The 11038-nt window shown below is 36.3% G+C and overlaps 1 protein-coding gene across 2 annotated transcripts in view; it reads left to right on the top strand.

The window, feature by feature from the left end:
* Nucleotides 1-11038, top strand: part of PTPRR (protein tyrosine phosphatase, receptor type, R) — a 444293-nt gene that overhangs the window by 227135 nt on the left and 206120 nt on the right. Inside the window, exon 1 of one of the 2 annotated variants that reach the window (XM_006859558.1) lies at nucleotides 2917-3030. The exons of the other annotated variant lie outside the window; for it this stretch is intronic. The gene's annotated coding sequence lies outside the window, so the exon portion shown is untranslated. Of the gene's footprint in view, nucleotides 1-2916; nucleotides 3031-11038 lie in introns of those variants that run through there. 2 annotated transcript variants of the gene reach the window in all.

Below are 11038 nucleotides of genomic sequence, written 5' to 3'. Positions count from 1 at the left end.
TGAATGTGAAACTGATGATGTGCCCTGTAAACTTTCACTCAATCCACAATAAAAACCTTAAATTAAAAAAAAAAAAAAAATTATAGTAGGAAAGTCCTCTCTGAAAAGGTGTGGTTTAAGTAAAGGCCTGAATGAAGTGAGGAAGGAGCCCAGAAGATATTTCAGGGAGGAGAGTTCCTAATAGTGAGTTTATAAACACAAAGTCCTTGAGGAGGCGTGAGCTCAGTGTCTTCTGTGTTTGAAGAGCAACAGAATAAATGTAGGCCAATAAGAAGGGGAAGAGTGGTAATAAATGAGATGCTGTTAAGGAAATTAAGTAGTGATTTATCAGGTTCAATTTGTTTCTGAATTCAGACTGAGATGGCCTAACCCTAGAGGATTTTCAGGAGAGTACTGAAGTGATCTAATTTATAGTTTAAAATAGCATCTTAGCTTCTGTGGAGAGAATAACCCATACCATGCAGAGTAGAAACAGGAAAAGCAGTACAGAGCCTGTTTCCATTGCCCAAGTGAGCGATGAAAGGAGTTAAAATAAGGTGGTAGTGTTAGTAAGTGAGAAATGGTTTTATTCTGAATATTGTTCAAAGGTAGAATTGATTGAGTTCACCAATTGTGGACATAAGAGGAAAAACAGAAGCAAAAACAATGCCTGGTGTTTTACCCTGAGCACATAAAACAATAACGCTACAAGTTATGGAAAAGAAGATAATTGAAAGTGGAACAGATTATGGGTTTGGATGGGAGTTTAGGATTAAGGGTAGGAATCACAAGTTTAATGTGGACAAGATCAAATTAGATATCTAAGTAGGTATGTAAGATATATAATTGTACAAGACTTGAGTTCTGAGGAAGAAAATTTGGCTAATTTGAGACAAAACCCCCTGCCATAGTGACCCTATATGACAGAGGAATTGCTCCATAGGGTTTCCGAAACTATAAATTTTTATGGGAGCAGATAGTCTCATCTTTGTCTCATGGAGAAACTCGTGGGTTTCAACCACTGGCTTTACAGTTAGCAGCCCAACACAACTCAGTAGGCCACCAGGACTCCTTAATTTGAGACTATGATATTGGAAACAAAAAAAGAAAGAAACTCAAGAATTGAGTTCTGGGGCACTCCAAAGTAATGAGGTCAGAGAGATGAGGAGACATAAGCAAAGGACACTTGGAAAGGAATGGTCAATGGCTAAGACACAATGGTTAAGAAAGCATAGTGGCCTGGAAACCTAATGAGAAAAGAATATCAAAAAAAGGAAAGAAACCAACTGCATCCAAGGCAGATGATAGGCCTAATGATTGACCAGTGGATTTAGCAATCATGGTTTTATACTTGGAGTCCTGGTATAGCGCTGTAGGAACGCAAGGTCGATTTGAACCACATGGTCGGTGGCTCAAACTTACCAGCCACTCTTTAGAAACCCTATACTGGGTCACTATGAGTAGAAACCAACTCAACTGCCCTTAACAATACTAACAAAGTGGGAAGGGAGCGTAGTGGAATCAAAACAATGACTATGGACAACACTTTTGAGACCTTTTTTTAAGAAAGGAGCAAAAACAGAGAAACAGCATCTGGACCACAAAATAGTTTGGTCTGTTCAGAGTTTGTTTTAATATGAGAAATATTATAGCACATTTAAAGACATATTTTAAAGATCCTATAAATAAGGTAAGGAGCTCTGGTAGCGTAGTGATTACGAATTGGGCTGCTCATCGCAAGGTCAGCAGTTCGAAACTACAAGCAGTTCTGCGGGAGAAAGACGAGGCTTTCTGCTCCCATAAAGATTTACAGCCTCAGAAACCCTATGCAGGGTCTCTATGAGTCAGAACCGACTCCAGTAACCACATAACCACCACCACCATACAGAAGGTAAACTAATGATGCAGGAGATGGCAAAAGAATTAGGCAATTACTGCCAATTGATGTACCATAATTTACATATGCTTTTTGCTACTGGTGTTCATTTACATTGCTTCTAATTTTTTTTCCTATAAATCTGAAAAATCACTGCCTTTTTTTTTTAATTATTATTCATTGAGATCAATTTTCAGGAGAGGAATTTATTGATCAAAGATCATGAACATTTTTAAGACTGTTTACACTGTCCTATCTATTTTCCTGCCATCAGTAATGATTACGTTTTTATTCATTATTAAGTTTCACTGTAACCTTGCTAGTGTAATGCCATCTATCTTGATGCCAAAATTCATAGAATCTCTAAAGTGTTAAAACTATCTTTCTAATAGACTGTTGGCTATTTAAAGACAAAGGTCTTGTCTAATTACCTTTGTGCCTTTCTCTCTTTTTCAGACAAATATTTTACTAATAATTATAAGAATCACTTATCTAAAGTCCCTCTATGTGAAGCCATAATAGTGTACATAGGGTGTAATGGGGGAAAAATCATTAATTTTAGAGTCAAATCAACCTGTATTTGAGTCCCAGACTCATTACTTGGGTGAGCATTTTAATTTCTGATCAGTAGAAGAATTAATAATAATCCCTGCTTCCTAAATCATTTCAAGGATTAAAATTAGATAATTGTAAAGTTCCTTGCACTGAGTAGGAAAGTCTTGGTAGAAATAGTGGAACTTTCAAAAGAACTTTATATTTATGATGAAAATGTTTTGTGAGCATACAATTATTTTTAAAAAAGAAATATATATCCCTCACTCAGGCAACATACTTTGTCTACAGCTCATAAAATTTCCATCCTACTGTTTTGCTAATTACCACTTTTAAAAAAGAAAAAAGAAAACATGTATTTTAAGTCTAGTAAACTGTCGAAACAGCAAGCACCTGGGAGATCTCTTGGGAAAGCAAAGGCTGCTATAGTAGACCTGAGATCAGCAATGTCTCTAGAAATAGTAGCAGGCGGTTACCTTCAGGTGACTAAATGAGGCTCTATCTCAGCTCACAAGCTTAGAAAGCTTTATGATTAGTCCGGCTTGCTATGGTGAGGAAATAACACAAAGAAGAATACAAATGGCAGTTGAATTCATCACAGCAGCCAGTCAGTTTCTAGGCAGGTAAGAGAATTGTTCACGACATGTAACTCAGTGGATCATCTGTGTAACAGTGTGAGGTTAGGAGGGTAGATGCTGTCTGTATCTATGGTGCATATATATATATATGTAAATCAGCAGAGAATCTTTGTGATATCCAGGGAAATATCTTTAGTCTCAGAGTATTAAAGTAAATGCTATATAATTATTCAGCATATGATTATATAAACAGCAATGATCCTACCATAATCTTAAGGAGTTTCTTGTGATATCCATAACCAAGCTAACAAGAGTGGAATAATAAATGAACCCATTTGGTCAAAAGTTTTATAACAGATATTAAGTGGAGCAGATCTTTGCTTTGCTTTGTTCCGCTTTGTCCCCACCTCAACACTGGGGAAAAGATGACTGTTTGCATTAATGATAACTAGAAAAGGAAAGGAGAGAGGTTTATGGCAGATTAAGTCACTAAATCTAGATATTTGTATTATAGCTGTGTCTTGAGGACCCTGTCTTTATATGCAGACTTCACTAAGAGACTAGTCATTCTCTTCCGTTGTGATCGGATGTCGGGACCAAGGAATGAAAGTTTGTGACTTGACACATCCCTGACCTAATTCCCAGCTGGAGACTTCAGCTTTGTTGTTTTCCACCAGTAAACTAAGAACCTTATTATTTAACCTTACCTGTTCTTATAAGAATTACGACTCTTATTAGCTAATCTGCATGAAAGTGCTACTTGCAAGTGAAAAGCTTTACAAAATGTTTAGTTCAGTTTGCATTTTCTTTTGGTTCTTTTTTTTGTTTTGTTTTGTTTTTAATGTGTGTTGAATTCCACTGTGTTCTAGACATTTTACCAAGTTCTAGGAATACTCCATTAAAATTAAGACTTTATCTTGTAAATTTAAAAATAATATTGTAGTTTCAATATTGGTATAAAGTTATGGCTAACTTTGACTTTGTGTTCCATAGTGATTAGTAACAATGTCAAAAATAAAGTACCTAGTGTTTCCATCCCCTTCGTAATAAGACTGAATTAACTTCCTGCCTGATTCAATATTGCAGAAAACAATCAAGATGGCCCAAATAAATCATTCTATCACAGAAGTTGGTCTCCATTTGCCACAATATATAGTACTGCCAGATACTTTATTTTTATTTTCAGTATTACTCTACTATGAGACATAACCAGATCATGCCAAATAATATGGCTTGGCAATCATTTCAAAGCAGGATTTAGACTTTAACAGCAAGATTTTAGACTAAAGAGAACCTAAAGCTTTTAGTGATTTTCTTTTCATTTCTAATGCTTATACACCTTTTAATATGAGAAGACTATACTGTTTAAATCTGTCGTTTAATAGGAATTAAAACCTTAAAGAATATGTGAGTTCTTAATTTTGTATACCAAAATATTTTTCCTACTGCTTCCACAGTAATAAATTAATTTTTTTAAGTTGGTACCATGAATCAATCAGTTGATATTTGATGCTAGCTGATGCTGTATGAAATCAGCCATTTCCTGTTTTTACCTATAACAAAGCTATATGCAAGAAGGCTTTTAAAAGTTTGTGGAAAAATGGAAATGAAAAGTAATAGAATGATTTCACTAAATATTTGAGTCCCTTCTCTTTTTTTCTAATTAATCTAGGCACTTCCATCTAACTAACAATCCAATAATCAGATCTGATATTTAGCAATCCTAATAAATACCATGGGCCCAATCATACTAAAAGAAAATGAAAGAATTATTGCTATGAGGATTGGGAGGTAATATAGAATGATATCAGCACAATCATGCTGTGAATAAAATTTCTGTAGACATCACTCAGAATCTTCCTCTTCTAGAAATAAGATGATTCTTAGTGTGATACTCACTAAAATACTACATTATGGGAAATTGTATGCGTGTTCTTGTTCAGCCATATCCTCTGTAGATGAAAGAAACACAAGAACACTGACTAGGACTGATTCCACACACTGTCTGTATTCATTTTTATTTATGTAGAAAATTGTTAATGTCTACCATGACAAAAAAAAAAATCAAAATGACCAAGAATAAAAACTGAAATAACATTGAATCCATTCTTATTTGCATTACAAAAACACATGCCAATAAGCTGCATTTCATTTTAGCATGATTCTTAGAGAATTGTGTCATTCACCAGAGGAGTGAAAAATAGAATCCTATGGCAGTCGTTGAAGTGAAACTAATTATTTCGTGGAGGGAATCAAAATAAAAGCAAATTTATAACATCTTCCAAGAAGGATTAGAATTCAAACGACCCTTGTGATCAGACAGTTGTTTTAGAGCCTTTATAACTCAAGCTTTTATATGTGACCACTATAAAACCCTGGAAGAATACATTCCTGCTGCTTGTGGGTCAATTCTGACTCATAGCAACCCTGAACTACTGTCCCCTAGGGTTCCCTAGATTGTGAACTTTACCGGAACAGATTCCCAGGTCTTTCCTCCCTTGGAGACACTGGTAGATTTGAACCATTGACCTTTTGGTGGTTGTTGTTATTGTTAAGTGCCGTCATGTAGGGTTTCCGAGGAGCGGCTGGTGTACTTGAACGGCCGACCTTGAAGCTCAAGCCGACCTTGCAGTCCTGCACATTAACCCACAGAGCTACATCCAACACCTTTTGGTGATCAGCTAAGAATTTACATACTATATGAGTTCCTTTGCCTGAATTGAAGTACATAAAAGTAAAAGGTACTTAGCTCCTAACCTGAATAACCTCAAGAATAAACTGCCTGTAAGCACCGTTTATTGTCTTTTAAAAACAGAAGTAGTACCTATGTTTCGTGCTTGGAGTAATATGAGTATATGACTAGAAAAAAAAAAGTGCTTGGGGCTGGGGGGTTGAAGTAGTATCGTTTTTCCTTCGACAGCTACTCTCAAACCTTCTTAAATACTACCGAGAAGTTAGTTTGGCCTCAATTCTTGCTGGGCACTTTAGGCCGAAGCCCCCTCTGTTCTTTGCAGAAAAGCTGCAAGAATGGAACAGTCAGCGCTGTGATGATTTGAGTTTTGTCATCCTGATGGGGCTAGATGTAGAAAGCTGAATTTGTCTGACCTTGTTTTCTCAGGCATTGTTCGCCGGTTGGACTTTTGTCCAGACAAGGCTTCTACGTGACGTTGATTTCAGCCATTTTTTACTCACGCTTTTGGCCGCTGTATTCTGCCTCCAGCATGAGAAAACTGAAAGAGGGGGCGGAGGGAATAACAATTTAGTGGAGACTGAAAGAGAGCGCAAAGAAAAAGAATAAGTGAGAAAAAATAATAGTACAAGGTAGAAAACATAATCAGGGGAGATGAAGGTGGAAATTGCTGTTGACTTGCACATATAATAATGAGATTGAAAACTCTGTTGAAAGCAAACAACTTGCTATTATATTTGTTTACTGTACCCAAGATAATATCTATGTGTGGTTGAATCGTGATTTTTCTCCTATCTCTAAAGAACATTCTATTAAATCCCTATTTGCTTCTATTTGATCCATAGATATCTTGGCAATTTTTATAAAAATATTTTATATATTTAAATGAGCAGAAAAATCACAGCATAGATGAAGAACAGTATCATAAAGAGATGTAAAATATTATAATGCATGCTAATATTATCTCTCCAGTGAATTTATAGGCCTTCACTATTGATTTTTAAAGCCAGCTTATTTATAAGGATGGGGGCTTACTCTATATAGAATTTGAAGCTTTCAGAACAACGTATAAAAATCCTGTGTTTAATTGCTAAGAGAAGGTCTTTACAAGAATGTTAGTAGTGGATATGAAACAGTACACTAATTAAACATTAACATTAAAATAGAAGAAAGATTTTTAATGAAATAAAAAAACTACCTTATTAAAATATTTTGCAAATGAATAGATAAGGGATTCAAATATAAATATCACTAAATGCGGTTTTGTTTCAACTTTGATGTATAACAAATTCATGTCCTTATGTAAAGTTTACTGAGCTCCTTTTATCTGCCAGTTGCAAATTGTTTATATCCATTAACTTCTACAATCCTCACAGAAACCCTATGAAAGGAGTACAGTTATCATCCCCATGTGGCAGATGAGAAAACTGAGGCTCAGGAAGATTTAATAATTTAATCAAAATCACTCAGCTAGGCATTGAACCCAGTTTACTCTCCGACCCATGCTCACTTGACCTCCCAATGGGTCATGACCATATTTTAAGAATCACTTCTCCAAAATCAACAAAAGCTTCCTCAGCAACAAAGCAACAGCCTTTTCTTAGTCCACATCTTGGATTGTTGACAAACCTCTTCTGGAAATTCTCTGCTCATCATTTTCCTCTGACCTTTCTACCTCTATAGAGACCCATGCAACAATCAAGTCCACATATAATAAAAGCTTTTAGACACATTTTTTAATGAGTGATTTTGTGGTGGCCTATATTTGGTGCTTGAGGGAGCCAATAGACAGCTTCCCTCTCTTCTCTGACTGAATTCTAAATCAACTGAGAGACAAAGGAAGCAGGTCCGTGGAGATCAAAATGTCAGCTTCATTGCTCTTAGGGCTGTTGAAGATATGACTTCGGACCATGACAAGTATATCCTTCAATGACTGCACCTCCTTAGGCAGGTTTACCCACCCAGTTAGAGGCAACACTCCCCTACAGGGATACAACTTTGACAGCTTATTTGTTGTTGATAGATGTCACATAGTTGATTTTTGACTCATAGTGACCCCAAGTGACATAGTAGAACTTCTATATAGGGTTATATCTATTGTTACTTACCACATGGCTTACATTACTAAAACCTACATGACTTGGACACTACTCTTTATAGCCAGGCAGACCCTGAAAGGTAAGTATAGAGCTACACATGCCCTATATCTTATTCCAAATGCACCCGATCCATAAGTCACTTCCCCTTTCCTGGGAAGACTGGAAAGGGAAAGAATGTAGGAGCATTACTCTATTGGAGCTGTTATCACATAGAAGGAAACATCAGGAATGGAGGTTAAGTATTATGAAGTCCTGGTGTAGCGCTGCAGGATAAGCACTGGATGGCAAGGTTGATTTGAACTGGAAGGTCAGTGGTTCAAACCCAACAGCCACTCCTTGGAACCCTATACAGGCTTGTTATGAGTTGGAACCTACTCTACGACACGTAACAACAACAACAACTAGTATCATGGTAGAGATGTGTTACAGCTTACTTAAAAATGGATAAACATTTGTATGATATATATGGGTATATGAAACATATACATATATTCTTATATTTATGTATATGCTTCATATATATCAAAGATAGTATATTCTTTTTCTGATATACAATCAGAAAAAAGTAATATTAAAAAAATGCCACATTATGTCAGAATGATAACATGAATAATTATGGATTATATTAATTTTTACTTTTAAATTCCTTGTATTTTCTAAATTATCTACCATGAATATGTTAATTTTTTATAACTAAAAAATAATAATTTTTTTAAACTCTCAAATGTTTACAGAAATATTTGCTGATACTGGTTAAGGTTTAGATCAATTTATAACCAATTAAGTACATAATTCAGAAAACATAGATTTAACCTATCAGAAGTGGGCATCAACTAAAATGCACACATGGCAAATCTTGAACTGGGAAGTGTTATATGATATATGGGGTCCTGGTGTGGCACTGTAGGATAAGCAATGGACTGCTAATATAAGGTTGGCAGTTCAAACCCACCAGCCACTTCTTGGAAACACTATATAGGTTCACTATGAGTCAGAACTACATGACAGCACTTAACAACAACAACATATGATATATTTATAGAAAGATTGGCAACCCATTAAGCTTCTACTCAAGCAGCCATGATAGTGATCTGAACTAAGCTCATGGAAATATAAATGAAGAGATGTGGTCAATGTTCAAGAGATAGTTTTGTTGTTGACACGTGCCATATAGTCAATTCCAATTCATAGCAAACCTATGTATAGTATCCTATAGTATAGGATTTCCGAGGAGCCAGCAGCTGGTGAGTTTGAATCACCAACCTTGCATTTCAAACCAGTGTTGCAATACAGTGCTGATCCTATGGCACCATACTAGGACTCTAGGAGGTATATAAAAGGTAGAAAAGACAGGACTTGCTTATTAATTGGATAACCATGGTGGTGATGAGGACGATAAGAAAGGAGTCAACAGAACAACCATATGGCATTTCATCCCTTTTTATAAAATACAAAAAAGGAGCAAATTTTGTTGTGATTGGGCAAAGGGAGAAATAAAAGTTCTCTTTTGATAATACTGAGTTTGGAGTATTTTTGTTGTTAGGTGCCATTGAGTCAGTTCCTACTAACAGTGGCTCTATATGAAGTTCTGATACGACACTGTAAATAAGCATTGATTCACAAGATTGTTTTAATCGCAAGGTCAGTGGTTCAACTCACCAGCTGCTCCTCAGAAACCCTATACAAGGATGCTATGAGTCAGAATGAACTTGATGGCACTTAAAACAACAGCAACACATGCAACCAAATGAAACACTGCCTGGTCCTCTGTCATCTTCACAACTGTCATTATGTTTGAGCCCATTGTTGCTGTCATTGTGTAAATCCATCTTATTGGGGTGGGGGGGGGTCTTCCTCTTTCAGGCTGACCCTTCACTTTACCAAGCATGATGTCCTTCTCCAGATACTGGTCTCTCCTGACAAGGAGTCCAAAGTCCAAAAGATGAACTCTCACCATGCTTGCTTCTAAGGGACAGTCTAGCTTTCCTTTTTCCAAGACCGATTTATTTGTTCTTCTGGCAATCCGTGGTACTTTCAGAACTCTTGACCAACACCACAATTCAATCGCATTGATTCTTCTTTGGTCTTTCTTACTCATTGTCCAACTTTTACGCTCATATGAGGTGATGGAAAAATACCATTGCTTGGGTAGGGCAATTTTTAGTCCTCAAAGTGTTATCTTTACTCTCGACCACTTTAAAGAGTTCTTTAAGAGCAGATGTGCTGAGTGCAATATGTCACTTGATTTCTTGACTGCTGCTTTTGTATTGATTATGGATCCAAGCAAAATGAAGTCTTTCCCAACTTTGGTATTTTCTCAATTTATCACAATGGTATTTATTTATTTATTGGTCCAGTTGTGAAGATTTTTGTTTTCTTTCCCTCAAGGTGCTATGCCATAATGAAGGCTGTATGTAGTCTTTGATCTTCATCAATCAATATTTCAAGGCCTCTTTGTTTTCAACAAGTAAGGTTGTGTCATCTACATGTTACAGGTTGCTAATGAGTCTTCCTCCATTCCTAATGCCACATTCTTCTGATAATCCAGCTTCTTGGATTATTTGTTCAGAATACAGTTTAAATAAGTATGGTGAAAGAAGACAACACTTACACATACCTTTCCTGATTTTGAACTCTTCACTATTCCCTTGTTCTCTTCTAACAACTGCCTCTTGTTCTATGTACAGGTTCCTAATGAGCACAATTAATTGTTCTGGAATTCCCATACTCTCTAATGTTATACATAGTTTGTTTTCATCTATACAGTCAAATGTCTTTGCATAGTTAATAAAGCATTATGCTTTATTGTGTGTGACTCTGTAGCACTGAACTGTATTTATAAGCACTGAACTGCAAATCGAAAGGTCATATTTTGAGTGCCTTCTAACCTGAGAGGCTCGTTTTCTGGCACTACATCAGGCAATGTCCCATTGCTAGTCATAAGGTTTTCAGTGGTTAACCTTTCAAAGGTGGTCTGCCTCTCCTTCTTCTTATTCTGTCTTCTTCTGAAGCTCTGCTGAAACGTGGGTGTCCCTGATGGTATTTAGAATACCAATGGAACAGCTTCCCGCATCACAGAAACACACAAGTCACCACAGGAAAACAAATTGACAGACAAGTAGTGGAGTTTAGAATATATACATACATATACATATATATTGTTGTTGTTGTTGTTAAGTGCCGCGAGTCAGTTCCAACCCATAGTGACCCTGTATAGGGTTTCCAAGGCTGCAAATCTTTACGGGAGCAGAAAGCCTCATCTTTC

The sequence above is a fragment of the Chrysochloris asiatica genome, unplaced genomic scaffold (genome assembly GCF_000296735.1).
Source record: "Chrysochloris asiatica unplaced genomic scaffold, ChrAsi1.0 scaffold00033, whole genome shotgun sequence".
Classification (NCBI taxonomy): domain Eukaryota; kingdom Metazoa; phylum Chordata; class Mammalia; order Afrosoricida; family Chrysochloridae; genus Chrysochloris; species Chrysochloris asiatica.
This window is presented reverse-complemented; position numbering and strand designations above follow the sequence as displayed.